The sequence below is a fragment of the Passer domesticus genome, chromosome 27 (genome assembly GCF_036417665.1).
Source record: "Passer domesticus isolate bPasDom1 chromosome 27, bPasDom1.hap1, whole genome shotgun sequence".
NCBI lineage: Eukaryota > Metazoa > Chordata > Aves > Passeriformes > Passeridae > Passer > Passer domesticus.
The window spans coordinates 5,257,175-5,273,893 of record NC_087500.1 but is presented as its reverse complement, the minus strand read 5'-3'; the positions used below and the strand labels follow the sequence as shown (position 1 = coordinate 5,273,893).

The 16,719-nt window shown below is 44.3% G+C and overlaps 1 protein-coding gene and 1 long non-coding RNA gene across 9 annotated transcripts in view; one reads left to right on the top strand and one right to left on the bottom strand.

The window, feature by feature from the left end:
* KANSL1 (KAT8 regulatory NSL complex subunit 1) overlaps positions 1-16,719 on the top strand; it is a 79,969-nt gene that overhangs the window by 29,141 nt on the left and 34,109 nt on the right. The gene's annotated exons all lie outside the window — the stretch shown is intronic.
* On the bottom strand, positions 11,217-13,593 carry LOC135286706 (uncharacterized). 3 transcript variants are annotated; one of them, XR_010350804.1, is made up of 3 exons: positions 13,372-13,593; positions 12,030-12,309; positions 11,217-11,397 (listed from the first exon to the last, which is right to left on the bottom strand). It is a non-coding gene; the product is annotated as an uncharacterized LOC135286706 (long non-coding RNA). The 3 variants fall into 3 exon arrangements; XR_010350802.1 differs by having other exon boundaries at positions 11,217-11,530; positions 13,372-13,592; XR_010350803.1 differs by lacking the exon at positions 13,372-13,593 and adding an exon at positions 12,566-12,709 and having other exon boundaries at positions 11,217-11,530.

Genomic DNA, 16,719 nt, shown 5'->3' with positions numbered 1-16,719 from the left:
GAACACTTGCAGGGCTCTTGCTCCATGTATGCAACATTTTGTGGTGTTGGCTTTTACTGTCTCAGGCTAAAACAAGAAAATTATTCTCTCTCTGCTCCTTTCATGTTGTAGGTAGCTCTCCTGCCATTAGCAGAGATTTCTGAGAGTCAAAGGCAAGGTGCTGTTTATACTGAGACAGCAGAAAATAATGTTAAGAAACTAAGTACATTAGGAAATCTCCCAAGGCATTAACCACTTTTCCTACGTCAGGGTGGATTAAATTGATACTAATTAATTTTCAAGTATTTTTCATTGTGATAGACACAGCTGAGTGTCCTGTAGTGACTTCTCCGAGTTTTGTTGTGCGTATATTGGTCAAAATCATCCCATTTTAAAGAAAATAAATCTGAGTAGTAGCCAGCCACTTAAAGGAGATTCCTCAGTGTGGTGATTCATATTGTGCCTAAAGACAGCTTTCCATACTCAGCCCTCTCTCTCCCCCCTACCATCCCCCTCTCCCTGCCTCTGGAAATGGGCAGGAAGCCCAAACGAGCTTAACTCTGACTTATTTAAGCCTACTTTTAATAAGTATATACTTGTAAAAAATCTTACCTGAAGGCTCTGATTGACATTGTGTTGTGTATTAGATGTTAACCTGGTTTATGAAGTGTGTAACTGCTGGTTTTTCTTTTTTGGCTGCCTTTTTCCTGCATTTTAAATTCCTCCTAACAAGCTGGAATTACATCTGTCTCCAGTTACAGAGGTTCTGTGCTGGTTCACTCTTTTGTGTGAATCTTTCACTTGTCAGACCTGCCCCAGTGCCCCTCCTCGAGCATTCATGGCCAGAATGGAAAGAGTTCTTTTTTTGAATGGAAAGAGTTCTATTTTTTTTTTTTTTTTGCAGCTAATTCTCCTGCATGCTGCCTCTTGAGATACAATTTTGAAATAAATACTATCCTCTGAGGAGAGAAAATTTTCATGACCCATCCTAGTTGTCAGTGGCACAACTCTGCCTTTGTTTTTCCCCCTTTTTTTCTCTGTACCAGCGTGGTTTGATTATGTTAAACTCCTGAAACCAAAGCCCTCCAGGCTGGGTACAGGTAAGCCCTGATCAGATTAGCTGCTCTGCAAATTGAGTTGGTTATTGTGCCAATGTTGTCTTGTGCTTGAGCAGTGAATTTGTGTGCCAGGACAAGGTGCTCCTCTCTGAAAAATTAAAGGAAAAATTACTTGATTGAGCATTTCAGTGTGAAAATGATCACAGAATATCTGGAGTTGGAAGAGGATCACCCAGCCCAGCTCCTGGCTCTGCACAGACACCCCAATAATCCCACCCTGTGCCTGCTTTGCTCCCACAATAAAAAGATGCTCTGTGAAAACTTCTTTATTGTTTTCCTCTGATGTCGTGGCATTCCTCAAAATCCCTTTCATCTACTTCTTGTCTGCTTGTTAACAACCATCTGCATGCAGAGCACTTGGCTACTCTCAATCTCTGCCTTACATAATTGAAGTTTCCCCCACTCCTCCTTTTGGTAGGATTTTTTTTCCTCTCTAATGTAGGTGTTTGAATTTTTCAACTAGTCAAACTAGTACATAAAGTGATCTTCCTGTTCTGGGATTGCTGCAGTTGTCATACTGGGGGGAAAAAAATTGGTTTACTTAAATTTATTAGGCCTGGGAGAAAACTTTGCTGCCCATGTGGCTTCCTCATCCCTGGCAGTGCCCCAGGCCAGGCTGGATGGGACCTGGAGCAGCCTGGGACAGGGGAAGGTGTCCCTGCCCAGGGCAGGGAGTGGCACTGGATGAGCTTTAAGGTCCATCCCAACCCAAACTATTCTGCGATTCTGTAAAACTCTGTAATTTTCCTTCCAGTTTGTGAGACTGCAACCAAAATTTTCAAGAAAGCATATCCAGGGAAGCCTTTTTATTTTTTTCCTTCTTTTTTTATTTCTACTGTTGGGTCCTACAGAGCTCTGCTGGATTTTTAAAGTGAGTTGGCTGCTCATTGCCCAGTGATTGGGGATTTTGTTGGATGAGGAGTAGTGGGATGTGCCTGTCCTCACTGCCCTTGGGAGCTGCTGACCTGGTACAAATGGGAGTATTAATTGAAGTAATGGAGCTCTCCTGTGTTTCACTTCATTTCTGAGAGTAGCTTGTCCAGAAGCATCTTGGTTTATTTATTTAGCTGATGCTTGGTGGGATAAAGGGGGTTCTGAGAATTTGTGACTTATCTCCTTAGCTGTGGCTCATGCTGCTGTCTCAGAAAGGGGACAGGTATTTCCCTTCCTCCTCCTCCTCCTCCTCCTCTCTGCCACAGAGAGAGCAGCAGCTGCCCAGCTCCCTCCAGGATTAATCATCTCCATCAAACCTCTGATCATTTTTTGACACACACGAGGGCAGAGAGCTGATGGAAAAGTGTTGTCTTCCTTCACAGAGAGGTCTTGGAGAATGTAGAAATCCATGCAAAAATCCCTCTTTTCCAGTCAGTGTAATTGCCTGTTAGCTCAGAGCTGGCTGATGTCACTTCTAAAGCTGCATTTATTGCACAAGATTGTATGATAATTTCAGAGGGACATTTTCCCTTTTTCCAAGGTTCTTTTCTTTTTTATTTAGATGGAAACATCCCACCCTCTCTAGTAGCCATGAACTCCCTGGCCCTTTGAGGGAGCTGACAGTGCAGAGCTACCCTGGCTGATCACAGTTCTAGCTCTTACCACAGCTCATTCCAGCTCCTCTAATGAAAAAAAAAAATTGTCCTGTCTCTTCCAGAGCTGGGAATCCTCTAGATCTGGGGAGGTGCAAGTGTGTAATGATTTGGCTGCAGGTCCTGCTTGGCCCTCTGGACCCTTGCAAATGGACTCGCAGCCACGGCTCTTTGTTCGTGGTACAATGACTTTTGTGTTGGCTTTTGTTGTGAAACTCTTGGCTTCAGAGTTTGTGAATGTGTTTGAAAACCTCCCGTGTGTTGTAGGCTCTCTCTGACACTGCAGTGAGTTGGATGGGCTGGGAGAAGGATTCTGTCCCAAAGCAGGGAACCCCCAGCTCAGGCTGGGGTCCCTGGGGCTGGGGAGGGCTCTCAGCCTTGGCAGCACCCTTCAGAAACCCCATGGATTATTGAGAAGGGGGGCTCTCAACCTTTGCAGCACCCTTCAAAAGCCCCATGGATTATTGAAAATGAGGCCTCAGCCTCTTTACAGCACCCTTCAGAAACCCCCATGGATTATTGAAAATGAGGCCTCAGCCTCTTTACAGCACCCTTCAGAAACCCCCATGGATTATTGAGAAGAGGGGCTCTCAGCCTCTTTACAGCACCCTTCAGAAGCCCCCATGGATTATTGAGAAGGGGGGCTCTCAGCCTTTGCAGCACCCTTCAGAAGCCCCCATGGATTATTGAGAAGAGGGGCTCTCAGCCTCTTTACAGCACCCTTCAGAAGCCCCCATGGATTATTGAGAAGAGGGGCTCTCAACCTCTTTACAGCACCCTTCTGAAACCCCCATGGATTATTGAAAATGAGGCCTCAGCCTCTTCACAGCACCCTTCAGAAGCCCCAGTGGGTTGAAAACCTCTGTTCTGTTCCTTGTGTGAACCTTCTATAGTTTTACCAAGCATTAAGGTCTGGAGGATGTTGTAATACTCCAACTATTCTCATTTGCTGCCTTTCCTCATGGATTACTTGACAAAGTTGCCCCAGTTCAGTTTTTTTTTGGCTCTTGTGCTGGTTTTTAGATATTTGAATGTGACATGCTTTGCTTCTGCTTGTAAATAAAAAAAACTAAATTAAAAAAAAAGTCTAGTATTCACATCTCTGGAAAAGCCCAGCTCCTAGAGAGTGGTGACTGCAGGGTGAGTAATGCTCCATTCACTCCCACTCCCTCTTCCCCCAAAAGAACAGGAAAACCCTCCTGAACACATCTTTGATAAAAAATCCTCCTGATAAGATTGATGTCTTGATTTTTGAGTAACTGAGGAGATTTGGGATAACGATGGAGCTCTGCTTCTTGGATGAGATGTTTTAATGTCACCAATCAAAACATCTTCTAAAAATGTCCTATCTTCAAGAAGAATCCATTCTTGCAAATTTGAGCCCAGTATTAACATACTGTTGGTTGCAAAGGGTCCAAATTAAAGAAACAGACCAATATTCCTCTCTCTTTTTTCCCTTTCCAACTCCTTTTAGAATTGCTGGATATCTATTGTAGACTTCACACAGCATGAAAATAAAATTAGAGTATGAGATGCTCCAAACTGTGGCACTTGAACTGCAGTGGGGTTTGCTCAGAAGGTAGGAAGGGGCCTGATAGCTCTACAGATACTTTTATTCTGTCTCCTGCCTTGTGTCTTGGCACGAAACAAACATTATCTAGTCCTTGTGAAAAGTCCTGGAGTAGAGAGTGTGTCTTGGCTGAACCTGATTGAAAGGGCTGAGGAAAATCTATCCAAGAAAAATAAATTTCTGGTGGAGCAGCCAGCAGAGTGTGTGACATGAATCACTTCTGGAGGGATGGGGGTGGTACACAGAGGTGGTTTTGGTTTGGCTCTGGGAAATATGGATGAAATGGGGGGATAAAGACCATTTTTATGTGTCCTTTCAGACATAATTAAGATACAACCATCTCTTTATAGCTTAAAATAATTCAGTTCTTGGTGTTTTCTCACAACTTCTTGTTAACATGGCTTCTCTTTCCACCTTGTACCCTGAACTTTCTGATCTTCTCTAGATCTTGCAGAAGAGCTCCTCCTGTTCTGTGGACCATGGAGTTGGGTGTCTCAGACAGGGCACTATTGGCTTTCATCCCAGAGGGAGTTGGATGCTTTGGTTTAAATTTCACAGCTGTTTTGGGGCAGAGAAGACGGCCTCAGCCCCAAAGTGCCAGCAGTGACACGAGCCCCACAGAGCTGCTGTGGGGTTCCTGGGGCTGCCCCAGCTCTGGGGCTGTTTTTTTGCAGAGCTGCCTCTCAGGGCTGTTTATTTAGCCAGGGAGAAGAGCACAAAAGCCACCCCTGGGTGTCAAGGGCACGGTTCCCAGCTGCTGTCTGTCCTCTCCGCAGCCCCTGGGGGTTGGGGTTGGCTTTCCCAGCCTGTGTGTGGCTGCCTCCTGTCCCTGTGCAGCCCCTTGCTGCTGCAGGTGAGCCAGGAGCTGCCCTGTTTGCACTCAGAGCAGTGGCAAACCTGCCACGTCTGCTCGATACAGCCCCGCATTGTCCTTGACAAGGAAAGAGCCTTCCAGTAACTCACCTTGCCAGCAAGAAATAGGATTTATTAATTATTTTTTTTTTATTAAGAGCAGCTGAGTTGCTTGGAATCGGCGTGGTGTTTAGTGACACCCAAGGAGGATGTGCTTTTGTGAATAGAAAATGCTGCTTAATTGCTCAAGACAGCAGTTTATTCTTTCACTTTATGGAATTCCAGTCTGTGTGAACCCAGCAATGTGGCTCTGAACTCATTATTTTGATTTCTTGCTCGCTGCCTTGACATAGTAGAAAGCATCTCTCCCTTGCAGAATGAAATGCTGAATCTTTCTGTTCTAAATGAGATTAAATTAATACTGCGTTCTGGGGAGCTCTTTTACAAAGAATCAGCAGCATTCTGCTCTTCTGCAGGATTGTGTTAATCATCAGACATGAGCTGAGGGACTGTGGCCACATAAAGCTGTGTAACAGCCCAGCAAAAAGCTGCAAAATGCTGAAGGGATAACTCAGGTATCTCTGGGAAGAGAAGCAGGCTGCAGGAATCCTGAGTCACAGAAATAAATGTAATTGACTGTATGCTTCCCAAACAGCAGCTGAATCTGACTGTTCTGAAATAAAAATGGTTTTGTTTTCTCTTTCACATGTGACGTACAGTCCTTTTTATAGCTGCTTGTGTTTTTTAAGCTATAGGGAATTATGAATGACTTGTGTGAATTTATAGTGAGTTTTGAAAGGCTTGAAAGCAGTTTGGAGTGTGTGTGTGTGTATGTACACACACTCTGTGCGTGGTATACAACCAAATTTTAAAGAAGCCTCTGTGTTGATTTAGATCCCAGCAGTTTGAGGCCCTTGCTCTCCTCTCTGTAGTTGCAGGTATGGTTAAGTTTGTTGGCTGCAAGGAGGAAATCTGCAGTCTCTTTTTCAATGCAATCTCAATATAATTTTATTAAAGCAGGTTTTAGGACAAGCAGGAGGTGAGGTGTAGGTCACTAGGTAAAAAGCGAGTGTGTTTTGAGAGCTTGAATATGAAATCTTAATGTGTGTGACAAGTACCAGCACACCACCAAAAATACCACCTGTGTCTTTATGTGGATAGCAGGAGGCAAAATACTTAAACATGGTTCAATTCCTATAGCTTGGTGCTTGTTTCTGGCTTTTGCACCACCGGTGTTTTATCTTATTTTTCTGACTTGCTGTGGCAAAAGCAGAGAGCTGTTAGATAAGGAGCTTTTAAAGATGTGACTTGTCAGTAAGAAAACAGCCTGTAAGCCTTGCTTAGTCAGCCTTGAGATGAAATTAAGTGGTTGCAAATTAATTTATTCTTAATAAACTAAACTGAATACAGTTACCAGTTTGTCCAGGACTTTGTTTATAAGGTCCAGTAGATTTCTTGTAGCTTTTATTTTTGTTGTAAGTTCTGTGTTTATGTCAAAGGAATAAATAATGAGTTCTTTGTTCCTTATGAAGGTCAACATCAGGATCCTCCTGTATCAGTTTGGCCTGGTGTCTCTGGGGAGGAAAGTTTTGCCCAAAACCAGTAGCTGCTGCTTTTTAGCTCACATCAGCCTTACTCTCCTCTTTTTTCTTCCAAATTGGGGACTGTGAAGGTATCTGCTGCTACATTTCTAAATGGAAGAGGATATACTGAAGAGGAATTATTGCCTGTGCATGTTTTGTGTCTCAAGCTGCAGTTGTAACAGCATTGCCTATTGCCCCAGATCCTCAAGGATGAGGCTTTCACAGGCTCTTAGCAGGAATAACTGGCATAGTTTGCATGCAAAGATGATTCTTTAAAGTAAAATAAGTATAAATAATCCTTGACCGAAGCCCAAGTGGGTTTTGCAGCATTTTGTTTTTTTTCCTTAGGGAAATAAGGGGAAAGTGCTGCTCTGGGAGGTAAGACTTTATCTGTGGAATGTGCCTAAACGTCCTCTTGTAACTCTTCCCTGGTGAACACGAAGCATCCGTGCTGTCTGTAAAACTGTTTGCATTGAGCTGAGGAAGAGCTGGGATCAAAAAGAGCCATGGTGGCTCTCGGAGGTTCACTGGGTCACTGTGGCCACCTCTGCTGTCCTCCCTGAGCTCTTCCAGCCCTAACAGGTGTCTCCCTGAAAATATGTGCCAGTGTTTGCTGTCTGCTGGGGAAGAACAGTGTCCCTTTGTTGCTGTTTGGAGAGAGGAGGGAAGGCAGCCAAGTTCAGTGCTGCTTCATGGCAGAACATATCTCAGTGCTTTGAAGTTTGTGTGCTTTTTAAAATAAGACCATCTAGACTGCAGCTCTGCAGATCTTTCTTGCATTTGCTGAAATGTGCTCTGGTTAGAGATGTGTTCTTCTACTAAGATTTCTTCTATTAAAATTCTGTCCATTTTTAATCCTCTTTCTGTTACTGCTCTGATGTTTGGAAGAGAGCTATTAGTTCTCTATCCTTTTGGGGGACACACAACAAACCCAAAAATTCTGCTAGTCAGTCATCTTCTTGGTCTCAAATGCCATCTCTTCAAATTCCTGGGCTCTAACTTTGGGCATAAAGACTGGACATCCCTTCAGTTCCTAGGAGATATAAGCAAAGGTCTTGATGCAAGAAATGTTGCCTGTCAAAATAAGTTAATAAGACCCTGGCAAAGGTTTTATTTCCTGAAGAGTGTTCAGCTGAACTAGATGGTTCCCCCATTACTTTTGTGGCAATCTCTGGATCTGGGTGCAGTTGGAAATTGAAAAAGATGAGGGTGTCCTGTGTGGGGGAATTTGGGAGGAGGGTGGCAGTGGAGTTGAGTGGTTTTGTGAAGTTTTTAGTTACAGATCCTGGGAGACAGAATTCTCGGGAGATGTAACAAAACATGGTCTCCCTCTATAGCAGTTGAGTTTCCACAGGTGGAAGATTTGTACATGTGTGTCCTGTTAAATCTCCCATTTTCACAGGGAGCTTTACTGTGGAGCTGGGAGAGGGGTACATGGTGTGCTGGAGTTGGCAGTGAACTGAATTAACAACCTCCTCCCCGAGAGCTAAAACTCCTGAGAATTGCCAGCACAGATTAAAGTCCGTTCACTCGAGGTTACAATTCTCCTCTCTTCCATGCAGCAGGAATTTGTCTCCTGCAGGAAGCACTGAGCACGTGATGGGGATGCTGCCACTGGGAGGATGATTTCTTATGGCTGAAAGTGCTTGTGATCATTCCTGAAATAAATTGCTTTTATTTCTGCTCTTGCCTTGCCAAATACCCTAAAGCTGTATGTTCACCTTTACCCAGCAGTACTGGAGCTGTTGGGTAGAGCCAGTCCCCTGCTGCTGTTCCAGTTTCTCTGAAAGCAGAGAAAGAAAGCTTAATGGGTAGTTTTTAATTTCCTTACTAGACAGTTCAGAATCCATATGGGAGAGAGACTCTGTGATATCTGCATTCTTACTGCGTGGGGAGGATTTTACTTCACAGCTCTTTCCCTCTTAAACACCAAAGAATCTGTAATGAAGCTGTTTTATAGAGAACCATGCTTAAATGGTACCATGAGCACTTGGATGTTTCTCTTGCATGTGAGAATGTATAAAAGCTGTTACATTCTTTGCTAGTGCACACCTTTCTGGGAAAATCAGTGTTAATACATCTCTTGCAGCTGGGGTTTGTGGCCTCAGCAACTATTTCTTTTTGCTGTGATTGCAAATACTTGAGCATCTTTTTGTTCTCACTAGGCCGAGGATGGCTCCTGTTTGTCCATAGTAAGGGCTTGAGTCACAAACTTGGGGTTCAAATATGCAAAATACTTGTGCTGAGATAAATTTGAGCAGCCTGCCAGCTACCCTGCTATATTTTGCATGGAGGGATAACTCCCTTGTCCCCTTGCTGCTGCTTTGGGGTCTGGAGAGTCCAGTGGGGAGCAGCTGGGGGAGCTCAGCCTGGAGAAAAGGAGGCTCAGGGGGCCCTTGTGGCTCTGCACAGCTCCTGACAGGAGGGGACAGCCGGGAGGACAGGGACAGGAGCAGAGGGAACGGCCTCAGCTGGGCCAGGGGAGCTCAGGATGGACATCAGGAGGAATTTCTCCATGGAAAGGGTGCTCAGGAATTGGAACTGAGCACCCTTTCCAGGTTTTGGGTGCCCATCCCTGGAGGTGTCCTGGATGTGGCACTCAGAGCTCTGGGCTGGGGATGACACAGTGGGGATCAGGCACAGGTTAACTCCATGGTCTGCAAGATCTTCTCCAGCCCAAATGATTCTGTGATTGCCACACAAATTATGATTTATGTTGAGCTGCTCCAGCATGAGCTCCTCTATTCCTCTGAGCAGTTCAGTTTCAAGACTGAAAGTTGGCAGAGGGATGTGCAGATATTGCTGTTCTCTACTGTTAAATATAATCTTTCTCATGAACAGATTAATGAATAAAACCACTGGGCAGTTGCACACAGCAGTCTCATGTGCCCCTGGCACAGACAAATAAATCCTAGTGATGGATTTTGATCTCTTATTCCCAGAAAACTGCTCAGTTCCTGCTGTGTGGGTGCCTGCAGTCCTCTCATGGTCCTGGAAAGGGCTGAAACTGCTCCCAGCTGCCTCGCTTGGCTCTGTGTGGTGATTAGTTTATTTGAGAGCTGGGAGTGTGTTTAAAAGGTTCTATAATGCAGAGTACTTGTCACTTAAAAATTGGACTTGTATTTTCTGTGTTACGATGTTTTAACTTGAAATTTAAGGCAGTATTGTTCTTTTAGATATAATTATAAACTTCAGCAGAGCTGCTGTCTCTTTATATAATATTCTATACTTACTGAAAATACCTGAGAAGAATAGAGGAAAAGCAAAGCATGGGGGAGGTAATTTATTAACACTGCTCCCTGTTGGAACAGGAATGAAGTTAAGGCATATTCTGGTTGTTGGTGTCATTTTTCCATCCTGAAAATGTTCCTGTTCCCCACTGCCTGAGCAGCCCCAGTGGTGCCCAGATGCTCCCCAGGGCCTCCAGAGCAGCAGCCCCTTATCCCAGGATTTGGGAATCACAGAAACAAGGACAAGATTCACAGCTCCAGCCAGGCTGGTTTTCACTAGGAGTAAGAAAAATGTGAAGCCCTAGGAATTTTGTCAAGGCTTTTGATATGTGAGTACTCAGTGTTCTGCGAGAGGAAAATAAACTTTGATTAAAGACTAAACTCTGTTCCAGAAACTGCCAGCACAATACAGAGAGGCTGGTTCAGATAGGAGGAGTGAGACCTGAGCTGGGTGTTTGGTTGAAGCCACTTGCTGTGGCTTTCCATGAGACTGCCATGCTTTTTGTGGAAACTTGGAAGCTGATGTGATTGCTTCTTGCCTGAATCTCGTTTTGGAACTTCCTATGTGTAAATATTTATATAAATATTCAGTGTTTGTATATAATACTTGGGTTGAACCTTTTAGATCTTTTCTTTCGCTGAAGTTTCTCATTGAAGGGCTTTGGTGTCACACTGTGAAGGTCAGAAAAAATTTATGGGCCTTAAAGTTGAGGCTTTTTAAGCTCTGTGGGTATCCCATGACAAAAGTGAGGCTGCTTTTTTTCCTTGTTTTGACGATAATCTTCTGCCAATTAGAAATGGTTTTTGCTATTATTTGCCTTTAGGAACTTGACTGTGTGGATTTCTGTCCCATGCCTCCAAAAAGCAGACATTTGTAGAGCTGTGCACTGACAAGCAGAAAGACAAAATCGGAGTGATCTGCTCTGGAAAGAATCCAAGTGTTTTAATTTGTGTGTATGTAATTCCAGTATCTCTCCTAGAGCCAAGTCTGCCCTTCTTAGACTTGATGATAATGCTTAGCACACAGAGTGTTTTAATCTTGAAAGCACTGCACAAACATGAACTAACCCAGCAGTTAAGCCTTAAACTTTCTTCTAGGTGACATTTACTCAGGCATGAGAAACGCTATATATTATATATATAATAATTATATATATATAATTTTATTATATATATAATTTTATTTATATATGTATAATTATACATGTAGAAAATAATTTTTATTTTATATATATTTTTTTATTTATATATATATATACACACACACACACTAACATATATGATATAAATCCCTCTTGTCTGATGTAGAAATAAAGAGCTGCTGGTGCTTCCTCTGGGTGCTGGAGGCAGACTGAAATCCCTTTTGTGTGTGAATCACCTGATGTGCTCAGAGCCCCGTGACCACTCCGAGCTCAGCACCAATCCATCCTCCTGGAGAGAGGCTTCAGATTTCCAGGGAGCTCAGGGCTGATGTCATTGCTGTGAAATGAGGCAGCAGTGAGCTTCCACTCCCTCTGCTTGGGAACTGGATCCCAGAGCTTTTCTGGCATAATTCCATATTCCAGAAACCACTGTCCTCCCATTGCTGCCATACCGCTGGTAATTACTTAATCTAGTCAGGCAAAGGGCACAATTAGGTGAGCTCAATAGTTGAAGGAAACACAGTTATAGAAAAAAAAAAATCCCAGACTGGTTTGGGCAGGCAGGGACCTTAAAGCTCATCCCATTCCACCCCCTGCCATGGGCAGGGACACCTTCCATTATCCCAGACTGTCCAGCCTGGCCTTGGACATGTCCAGAGATGGGGCAGCCACAGCTTTTTCCTTTTCCTTTTCTTAATTTTGGGGGGTTTTTTGGGTTTTTTGTGTTTTTTTTTAATTATTATTTTTAAATAATAACATCTTTAATTTTATTTTCAATTAAAATACTTTAAATTAAGATTACTCTGCAGACACTTCTGTCAGGACCTGCAGAGGCCCTCTGCTGTTCTGTGTGGGGGGATTGGCAGCTTGGAGCTGCTGTCATTCCTGGGGCAGGAGGACACATCACGGGGTGTAAAGTCCTTGAGAACCATTCCTGGCTCCCTCAGATCGTGGTGCAGCTTTACAAACCTTTATCTTTGTGCTTTTGCTGAGGGTTATTGTTGCTTGCCTTAGTTCCCTTAGCAGAAGAGGTGGCCTTTTTCTTTGGTGTCTTGGCAGATTTCCTCTTAAGTCTTATTTTAGCGAGCTGACAGAGGAAGAGAGGGCACAGGGTGCTTTTTGAAGCCACATTCACTGAGGATTTATTCCCACCAGCGTTGTCAAGTCTGGAATAGTTACTCTGGAATTCTTTGCTGTCTTGAAGCAATTAGTTCCTTGGTTTCTCAGGTGTGAAGTAGAAGATGTTGTCCTATAAAAGAAGAATATATCCAGGAGAAGCATTGAAACACAGAAAGAAGGGTCACGGGTTTTATTCACTGCCCCAAGATTTATCTACTTTATCTTGAGACAGGTTTTACAGGAACTTGTGAGGGCATGGAAAGATGAAGCAAACATGGAGTAGTAGGTGATTGAACAGAATTTCTGCATGATGAATTTTGACATTTATTAAATTCCCCTCATTCCCTCACTGTTGTCCCTCTTTCTGTAGCTTTGTGAAGTCTGACCTGAAGTGCATGGAGAGCAGATGCAGAGATGCTCCACTGCTGCAATTAAATAATTTTTCTGCACACATTTGCTCTAAGAACAGCTGAAGATGGGCGCAGCCTGTCCTGCCCTGTGAAATCAGCAGAGGCCTAATTTTTCTTTTAAAAAAAACAAAACAAAACAAAAACCAAACCCCCCAAAAAAGTTCAGTTATTACTAAATACATCTTTGGGTTTTGTCAACAGTGTGAGCAGCAGAAAGGGAGGCAGGCAGATGCTGGTGATGGGTTGCTCTGCGGGTGCTTGAGGGAGAAGTGAGCACTGATTTTGCAGGTCTGGCTGTGTCACCTCTGTCACACTGTGTCTCTTTTTCCATTAGCTGCAGGACAGTCTGAGTAATCAGATTCCCTAGTGAATGGGGGCTGGACACTTTCGTTGTTTGCTCTTGTCTCAGTGTGTGATTCAGAGTTTTGACTGGGATGTTGGGAGGGTGACTCGCCTGGAGCTGTGGTGAAGAGCTGGGATTGCTTATGAGGAGGAGCTGCAGGAAGAGGTGCTTGTTCTGAGTCTGTTCCACCTCCTGTTTTCTAATTATGTGTTTGAATTTCTTCCTGCCTACCTCACCTGTAATAAATCAGACACCCACAGGTTACATGACCCTTATCTCTGTCTCTTCTGATAAAGGTCTTTAAATCATGTTTCCATTAAGATTTTTAGCTGGAGGATTGCTTTTAAGGACCTAGCTGTGTTTGAACTCGGTTTTATTTGAAGTGTAGGCCAGCCCAGGTATTTTAGGATGCAGGTGACTGTAGGACTGTAACCCTGACCTGCTTGAAGCTCTCCTGGCAACAAATTTGATGCCGTGCTATAAATAACTAGTGACTTTCCAAACATAATTAGTTTCTTTATTGTCCTCTGAACAAAGTGTGAAGCAGGTGTGAGCTCTACATCCCCTTCCAGCAGGATTTCCAGTTTTGAGGGGCAGGTGCACCTTGAGCATCTCTTGTTTAAAAAGTTTAGGTCCAAAGGCTCTTCCTGCCAGCCCTGGGTGCAGAGCTGAGCTCAGGCACTGGTTGTGTCACAATGGGGCTGATTCCATGAACTGATCCATCCACACACTTGGCTTTCAACCACATCAAAATGAGCAGGGCTGAGTGTGTGAGTGCTGTAAGTACTGGAGGTTGGGACACTTTGTTGGGACTGAAAATGTTTTGTGCTTAAGTTCTCCCGAACAAGCACATGGTGTGTGTGGACAGTGTGTCTTGATCTTCCAGCTGCTGGCCTGGAAGGAGCAGGACAAGGCTGACATGGATGGGGTGCTGCAGGGCCCTGGGCAATGGGACAGAAACACTGCTGGGAGAAGACAAAATGATCCTGAGAGAACTGGCAGGAAAAGAAAGAAAGCAAGCTCAGAGAACTGGTGTCAGGAATACTTGTTTTTGCCTTGGATCATAAGGCCAGATGAGATCATTTATGTGAGAAGACATCACTGTGGAGGCTGATTTAGCTGAGTAAAGGCTTGCTCGCTTGAGCTGGAATGGATTTTCAAAACCACTCTTTTCCTGCTTAGGTTGATCTTGTAGGCATCAGTTCTTGTTTCCTCCCTTGCCTGTTGGGGTGGGAAGCCATGGAGCAAATAAAGATTCTTGTGGGTGTGATCTTGTAGCCTCTTGCCATCTGAACAGAGCCTGAATTTGAACAGGAGATGTGATGGCTTTTAAATTCTGTTCTCATTTACTTAAAACTTCACTTACAATTTTCTGGCTTGTTGATGGATCATTTACCACCCCTCCCTTCTTTTTTAAAGAAGGCTTCTTAGTGGTGTAATCCACCAGTGCTTTTCCTCACTGTTCCAAACTCATTTTTCTCCCTGTCTTTTAAAAAACCCATAAATTCCAATACTATAATTCTGCCCTATATTCTTTTGTGTCAGTTGCCTCCAGTCAGAAGTGTTAAGTGTGTTTTCATGCTCTCTTTTGCTGTCAGTATCAGTGAACCATCTTGCTGTCAGGGATGTGTCTCACTACTTTTTGTTCCTTCAATCAAGGTTTATTTAGATTTTTGTTTTGCAGAAGCTACTCAAAATGCCTCCTGTTCCTGGTCTGTCCTTTCAGTTGCTCATCATCTGGGACGTGGTTTGTGTGCTCTGTGGGTGAGAACCATGCTGATGGCTTGGTCAAGAACCTGTCGAGTACCAAAGATTTTTTCAAAGAGAGTTATCTTTAAGCACTTAAACACTTTTTTTTTTTACATATGTGGAGTTTTAGACTTGGAGAAACTTAATGTGTACAGAAAATACTGAAGCGTGTTGCAGTTCTGACATGTCTGGTTCTGCCATGAGAGGAGTTTATTGTGGCTGCCCCATCCCTGAAGAGTCCCAGGCCAGGTTGGACAGGACTTGGAGCAGCCTGGGACAGTGGGAGGTGTCCCTGCTGTGGCAGGGGTGGCACTGGATGGGCTTTAAGGTCCCTTCCAACCCAAACCATTCTGGGATTCAACTGGGGATATGTCTGCAGACAAGATGAAGTCTGAGGCCGCCCTTTTTCTGATGGTCACTAAATGATCTGGTACAATAATTTCCTTTCACACACACCAGGTGATGGTTTTCTTGTAAAGTTTGTACAAAGGTTGTGTTGGTGCCAGTGGGAGCTTTGCTGGCATTGAAGCTGGTGTGCCCTAAATTCGTGCTGTCCTTTAGACCCTAATCACCAGTGCACTTTGGCTCCATTCCCAGGAATGACCTGAATGTGAGGTGCTGGAAGGTGAACAGCATCTGCTGCTTGGAGATGTGATTTCAATGTATGGGGGTCCTTGTCCAAAATAAAGGGGACTTTCTATTTGTGTTCCACCTTTTGTAGAGTTTGGAGCATGGAGCTGTTTAATCAAACTGGATTTCATTGAAGAATTCCTTGGCTCCGATGGCCTTGCCCCCTTCTTCCTCCTTGTCTCCTTTCTCTGTGCCATCTGTCTGTCATCTGCTTTCTCATTTCTCTGACCTATTTATGAAATATGTTTGCACAACCCCTTCTGCAGTGGCTGCAGAGGAGTGTTGGAATTATGACCAGACTTATTTCCTGTTCCCCTTTGTTCAGTTTGTCAGCTCCAGCCCATTGGGATCAGCGGGTATCCCTGGTCTTCTCCTAAGTGACACCTCAGTGCTTTCAAACCAGGGCTGTGCAGAGAATTTTCTGCTCATGGCAAGGCAGGACAGCATAAACCTCAGAGTCTGAGTCCTGGCAGGAGGTGGAGTCGGGTTTGGGTTGCAGCTCTTGCTTGTCAGGGTTCAACTCTCACAAAGAGGAACTTTATTTCCGAGGCTTTGGACAGAGATTCCATTGTCCCAGCACTGCTGGGCATGAAGGGGCACATTGAGGCCCTGTCACCAGTCCAGGTTCTGGGCCCACACCTGTCGAGGGCCAGCAGCAGCCTGGGCTCCTGCCCTGGGGTTCTCTCCTTTCTCATGTGCGAGGATTAAGGCTTGGATTTGCTGCAGCTGCTCTCACACCCAGCCCAAGAGCAGCCTCTGGGAGCAGTGGGGTGGCTGTTGGCACCCACAGGATGAGACACAGCGTGGGTGGGCCTGCTTTTGGAGAATCCTGGAATGGTTTGGGCTGGGAGGACCTTAAAGATCACCCCTTCCACCTCTGCCATGGCAGGGACACCGTCTCCACTAGACCAGGTTGCTCTTGTCCAGCCTCAGTTATTTTGCCCAGAATTGGATGCTCCATAGGCAGGGATGGCAGGGTTCTGAAAACCTCCTCAGTTTCCCTGGTGCCTCTGGGTAGAGGCTTTCTCAGCAAATACATCTAGGAAATTCTGCCACTTCCTTCGGAAGTGTTTGTCCAGTCTCTGCTGCTGCAAAATCAGAGCTTTGGGGGAAGGGTGGATTTTAAAAACAAAACAACAAAAAGGCAAAATAACGCTTGATGCAGGCTTCTGTAGATCAGGTCATGTTTTCTTTTGTAGGTCAGACATGATAATAAATATATTCAGGATTACTAAAGGGGAGAAATAGCTGTAGCTTTTTGAGTTTTGTTTGTGGTTTGTTTTTTCTTCTTTTTTTTTTGAGACATTAAAGAAAGAAAATGGAGCACAAGGGGACAAAAAGAATTGCTGAACACAGCGTGTCCTTTCCCCAGCTTTAGGGAATAGCCAGAGTCTCTGGGAAGAACCTG